Consider the following 6,120-nt stretch of genomic DNA (forward strand, 5'->3'; position numbering starts at 1 on the left):
GTCTTTCTCCAAGGGTGCAAATTCTATTGTAGTCTCTCTTGTGAAAGTGAAGGTGGAGAATGAAGAGGGGGAAAAACAGGACCAAGCATGTGTGAAGAAATGGGTTGAAGAAATGAATGTGTAGTCCGAGTTCCTGGACAATGAAGCAGGCCAGAATTGCAGTCAAAGGTAGTCAATACTGAAGCAATCATGACAGAATGTGGCTCACTTGTTTATAATCCCAGGAGTGCAAAGTTAGTGTATGTTCTGTTTTGGAATTTCACAATAAGGTAGGTAGATGTAACTGAGAGACCGCCTCTTACCCCAAGAAAGCTTCATGGTTAAGACACACACACACACACACACACACACACACACACACACACACACCAACACACACACACCAACACACACAAACAGAGCTGCTTTATCATATTCTCTTCCTATCCAAAGCTGGCAGGAAGTCATGCTGATTTAAATCTTGTTGCCTCTGCAAGCTTGCCCTTTATATACTTCGAATGGATCCATCTTACTCTAAGGGTAGACTAAGGGTTCAAGAGTCTGGTACAGTGGTGGGATTCAGCCAGTTCGCACCTATTCGGGAGAACTGGTTGTTAACTTTCCAAGCAGTTCGGAGAACCAGTTGTTGGAAGAAATCTCATTTTGTTTTTTTCCACTTTACAGGGTTAATCCTGTAAGGAAGGCAGGAAGGAAACATTCTGGTGTTGTTTCTAGCCTAATCTTTATTGGCCTGCTTACAGAAACTGCCTTTCCGGTTAACCCTTATTACATTGAAACAGCTAAGGCGAAGCACCCATCGACTTGAGGAATGTTGAGTTGGCCACGACTACATGGTCACATGACCACAGAGCCATGCCTACCCAGCTGGTCATTGGGGCAGAGAACCGGTTGTTAAATTATTTGATTCCCACCACTGGTCTGGTAGCACCTGAGGTTGACCAATAGACCTTTTGATCACTAGGGGGCAGCATAGAATTAGGTTTTTATTTGTATTTTGACTGTCATCAAGTGGTCCTCTGTATTTGTGCAACCACTGGATAAATAACATTAAAGAACGGGTCTTGGAGAAGGAGGATAAGCTGCAGAAATCAGAATGGGCACTGTAAGAACATCATCCGAGATGAGAAATTGAGGAGCTATTGGTCTCAGGAGCAGTAACTACTAGGAAAGGAATTATCTCCTGGGCAGACTACATTGTACAAGAGACACCATATTTTTCAGACTATAAGACGCTCTGGACTATAAGACACACCTAGCTTTTGGGGAGGAAAACAAGGGAAAAAAAACTGCCTCTGCCTCCCAGCAATTTACCTCCTTGCAGCAAACAGCAAACAGTCTGGGCAACTTCAGCACAGCCTGATTTAGCACGAGCAGTTGATTGGTGGTTGGATCGGTCTCCCAGAATACCCCCAATCAGCTGTTCCAAGCTGCAGGGATCGCCACCACCCATTGTCGCCGCCACTTTTCACCACCTCCACGTGCCCCATTTTCAGCCTCCGCGTGCCCCATTTTTGGCCTCCATGCGTCCTGTTTGCGGCTTGTTCCAGGTGGTGGGGATCGCCACTGCCCCCTATTCCTGATGCCTGGAATGGGCTGAAAATGGAGCGTGCAAAGGCCAAAAATGGAAGGCACAGAGGCCGAAAATGTGTGCAGAGGTGGCGATGGGTGGTGACAGTGGCAATGGCCACCCCTGCAGCTTGGAACAGCTGATAGGTGGTATTCCGGGAGGCTGATCCAACTGCCAATCAGCGTGCTAAATCCGGCTGTGCTGAAGCTCACCAGGCTGTTTGCTGTTTGCTGCAAGGAGGCAAATTGCTGGGAAGCAGAGGCCAAAGGGGGGGCTGGTGGGTGGGCAGGGTTTTGGCAACATTTGCTCTGTAATACACACAGACATTTCCACCTTGGGGTGGGGGGGGAAGTGAGTCATACACCGAAAATATGGGAATTCTTTTGAGTACACTTCTAAGTAAGCAGAGATGGGCTAATCAATTTCACATTCTGTGTTAACCAGCCTATCTTAAAAAAATGTGTCTGTAAAAGTTGGGATGCTGGTGTTCCTCAGGGGCAAAAGGGTGTAGAAGGGTAGAAATCATATGAGAATGGGTGATTCGACAGGAATCTGGCTGTACCAAGTAGAGTCACAATTTTGCCAACAGAACATATCATTTCATGCCCCCTTTCCGATGTGCATCTCTACTTTGTTCTCTACATGTATTCTCTACTTTGCTTGGATGCCGCATCTGGAGGTGAGATAACATGGAAAAAAACCACTTTCAGAGTGAAACACACACACACACACACACACACACACATACACACAATTCTCAGGCATATTTCAGCAGGAACCATTCAACTATTTTAGAATGATTTGGGAATTCACTTCTTGTCTTAGTGCCATTATAAGCCCTCTTTCTGAGAGCTCATCAGATATACAGCTCTAAATAGATGGAAGTTAATTCAGGGTTATCCAAGGTGATGTCCATTTGTTCCTACCTATTTAATTTCTCCTTAGCATCTGCCCTATCCTTTTAATGACCTGGGGAAGAAAACTGAAATTTTATTCTCAGGAGGAAGGAAGCAGCAATAGCACTTAGACTTATATACCGTTTCACAGTGCTTTACAGCCCTCTCTAAGCAGTTTATAGAGTCAGCCTATTGCCCCCAACAATCTGGGTCCTCATTTTACCCACCTCGGAAGGATGGAAGGCTGAGTCAACCTTGAGCCTGGTCAGATTCGATCTGCCAAATTGCAGGTGGCCGGCAGTCAGCGGACGTAGCCTGCAGTACTGCACTCTAACCACTGCACTACCACGGCTCATACAGAATACACCAATTCTCCTCTGCTGGCTGCAAGAAGCCATTGCAAGAGGGGAGAAGGTTTCTGTACTTTCTTGAATACTCCAATATTGATATATCAGTAACTTACTCCTTGTGGAGCTGTATAGCATCACTTAAGAATCAGTATTCCAACCTGTATACAGGTAGCTGTTGATATGCAACCATTTGTTTTGTCACCGTTCAAAGTTACAACAGCACTGAAAAAAATAGTGCTTTGATGATTGTTTTTCACACTTACGACTGTTGCAGTATCCCCATGGTCTCGTGATCAAATTTCGGACACTTGGCAACTGACTCATATTTATGATGGTTACCGTGTCCCCGGGTCATGTAATCATCTTTTGAGACCTTCTGACAAGCAAAGTCAATGGAGAAACCTGATTCACTTAACAACTGTGGTAGCAAAGGTTGTAAAGCGGGGCAAAACTCAGTTAACAACTGCCTTGCTTAGCAATGAAAATTTTGAGCGGTATTATGGTTGTAAGTCAAGGATTGGCTGTAGTACATTTATAGAGTCCCACTCATTGTTGATAATGTCAAGGTTGAGAAGTAAAGAGAAATGAAATCCAGGCTTCTTACAAAAACCTACGAAGGGTTTTATGCTTTCGCAGAAGAGAACAGAAGAGAGAGAGAGAGAGAGCTTAGAAGTGAAAAAGCCCTTTGTTGCTTAGTTCAACTCATTAGAAGTCTCTAAATAAGAGGTCTCAGCTGCTGAGCTTTAGGTAAGTAAAGAAAGTGGCCATGAGTTTTCCATGTGTGAAAGCCCCTGCCTTGTTGGTAAAATAGCCTAACAAAATGGAGACTAAGGTGTCCCTTTTCTGCAAATGTATACGGTGCTATGCAAGAAAAAGTAGTATAAGATACAATTTCCCCTGACTAAAGAGGGTAGAAATGTCAGTGCGTCTTATACACCAAATATGGCTATTTTTGGCCTCCCGAAACCCCGCTCCACACATCCCATTTTTGTGGAAACGGGCCCATTTTTTTTTTTTTTTTTTTTTTGCAAAAACAGGGTACACAGAAGGTTTGGGCGTCCTGCAGAGTGCTCCTGGGGGCTGGGGAGAGCAAAACCAGGATGCATGGGTGGGGTGGGGTTGGGAGACCAAAACAGGCCCGTTTTTCATGAAAATGGGCCTGTTTTCACAAAAACGGGATACGCAGAAGATTTGGGAGGCCTGCAGAGTGCTCCTGGGGGCCGAAGGGGGGGGGCAAAAACTGGATGCACGGAGGCCAAAAACATTTATTTTCTTATTTTCCTCTTCAAAATCTTGGTGCATCTTATACTCCGGTGTGTCTTATAGTCCGAAAAATATGGTATATTTAAATCCAAATAAGAATAGGTAGTGAGATGTGCCTGCTTTAATCCTGTTACTGACGCATAGCCAGTTTGGCCTAGTGAGTTCAAGTCCCGCTTTAGCCACGAAAGCCAGCTGGGTGACTTTGGGCCAGTCACTCACTCTCAGCCCAACTCACTACACAGAGGGTTTGTTGGGGTGGGGGAAATAGGAGGAGGAAGGAACATTGTGTGGCTTAATCACTCTTATAAAAATATTAAAAGATGGGATATAAATAAACTTATGATTGAAATGCCCACATATTTCAGGTTATCCAATTTAGAGTATCAGCAGAGAAAGAGGAAAAAAGGTAGACAACTCAGCAGTCAAAGGAGCCGAGGTGGCGCAGTGGTTAGAGTGCTGTACTGCAGCCACTTCAGCTGACTGTTATCTGCAGTTCAGCTGTTCAAATCTCACCGGCTCAGGGTTGACTCAGCCTTCCATCCTTCCAAGATGGGTAAAATGAGGACCCAGACTGTGGAGGCGATATGCTGACTCTGTAAACCGCTTAGAAAGGGCTGAAAGCCCTATGAAGCGGTATATAAGTCTAACTGCTATTGCTATTGCTATAATTCCAACTGGATTTGTCTCCTCCTCAACAATCATTCAGCCACCTTTTCCTGAGATAGAGCTGAACAAGCGATAAAGTTCCCTGTACATGAAGAATTGGTATCCAAGTATGTCTTTTCCCGCCTTGTACATTCTTTTTTGGTTTAACTGCCATGTTTGTTTTTTAAAAGATTATAAATATAACATTAGGGACTTTTTATTGATTTAGAAGTTGCACTGGGAGTCTTTCTAGCTGGGATGTGGGCGTAAGTGCTTTTTTTTTTTTAAATCACCTTAAGTTTCTTGCTTGGAACTATAATCTAAACAAAAATGAACACAATCCCTTGCCACTCTCCAGCTACAAAAAAAGGGAGGCCATGGGAGTCCCCACAGTTTAGATGCCTCCATATGTTCCAACTGTTTTCCACCTATCCCTCAATGAATTAAGGAATACAGAAGGAAATGAGAATAAATAGCCTCGGGAAAATCCTAATTAATTTTCTGCCCTCAGGGCTCATTTACAATTAATTTATGACTAGTTTGGCCTAGTGCAGTGGTTCCCAAACTTGGCAACTTTAAGACTTGTGGACTTCAACTCCCAGAATTCTGCAGCCAGCTGGCTGCAGAATTCTGGGAGTTGAAGTCCACAAGTCTTAAAGTTGCCAAGTTTGGGAACCACTGGCCTAGTGGTTATGGCCCCAGGCCAGAAAGCAGGAGATGGTGAGTTCTAGTCTTGATTCAGCCATGAAAGCTGGCTGGATGAGCTTTGACGAGTCACTCTCTCTCTCTCTCAGCCCAACTCCTCATAGGCTTCTTGTTGTGAGGATAATAAGAGAAGGAAGGTGTGTTAAATATGTTCACCGCCTCGAGTTATTTGCAAAAATCATCAGGCAGGACACAAACAAAGTTAAGAGAAGGCATATTGGGAGCTTAAGCCCAGCAGTCGAAATCAAATGTGAACCTATAATCGAAAAGGATTTCTACCTCATCTTTGCGGTAGAAACCAAGAATCTATTTTCCACTGCTTCTTTAAGAACGACCAATGGAGATAGTCCTTGACTTACAACAGTCCAATTAGTGACCATTCAAAGTTGCAACGGCACTGAAAAAAGGAGACTTATGACCATTTTTCCCACTTATATCTGCCGCAGCACCCTCATGGTCATCTGATCAAAATTCGGATGCTTGGCAACTGATTCATATTTATAATGGTTGCAGTGTTCCGAGTTCATAGGATCACCTTTTTGACCTTCTGACAAAGTCAATGGGGAAGCCATTCATTTAACAATGAATCTGATACTAACTTAGCAACTGCGGGGATTCACTTAACAATTCTGGCAAGACGTAAAATGGGGCAAAACTCACCTAACAATAGAGATCTTGGGCTCAGTTGTGGTCA

Source organism: Thamnophis elegans, chromosome 2 (genome assembly GCF_009769535.1).
Source record: "Thamnophis elegans isolate rThaEle1 chromosome 2, rThaEle1.pri, whole genome shotgun sequence".
Taxonomy (NCBI): Eukaryota; Metazoa; Chordata; class Lepidosauria; order Squamata; family Colubridae; genus Thamnophis; species Thamnophis elegans.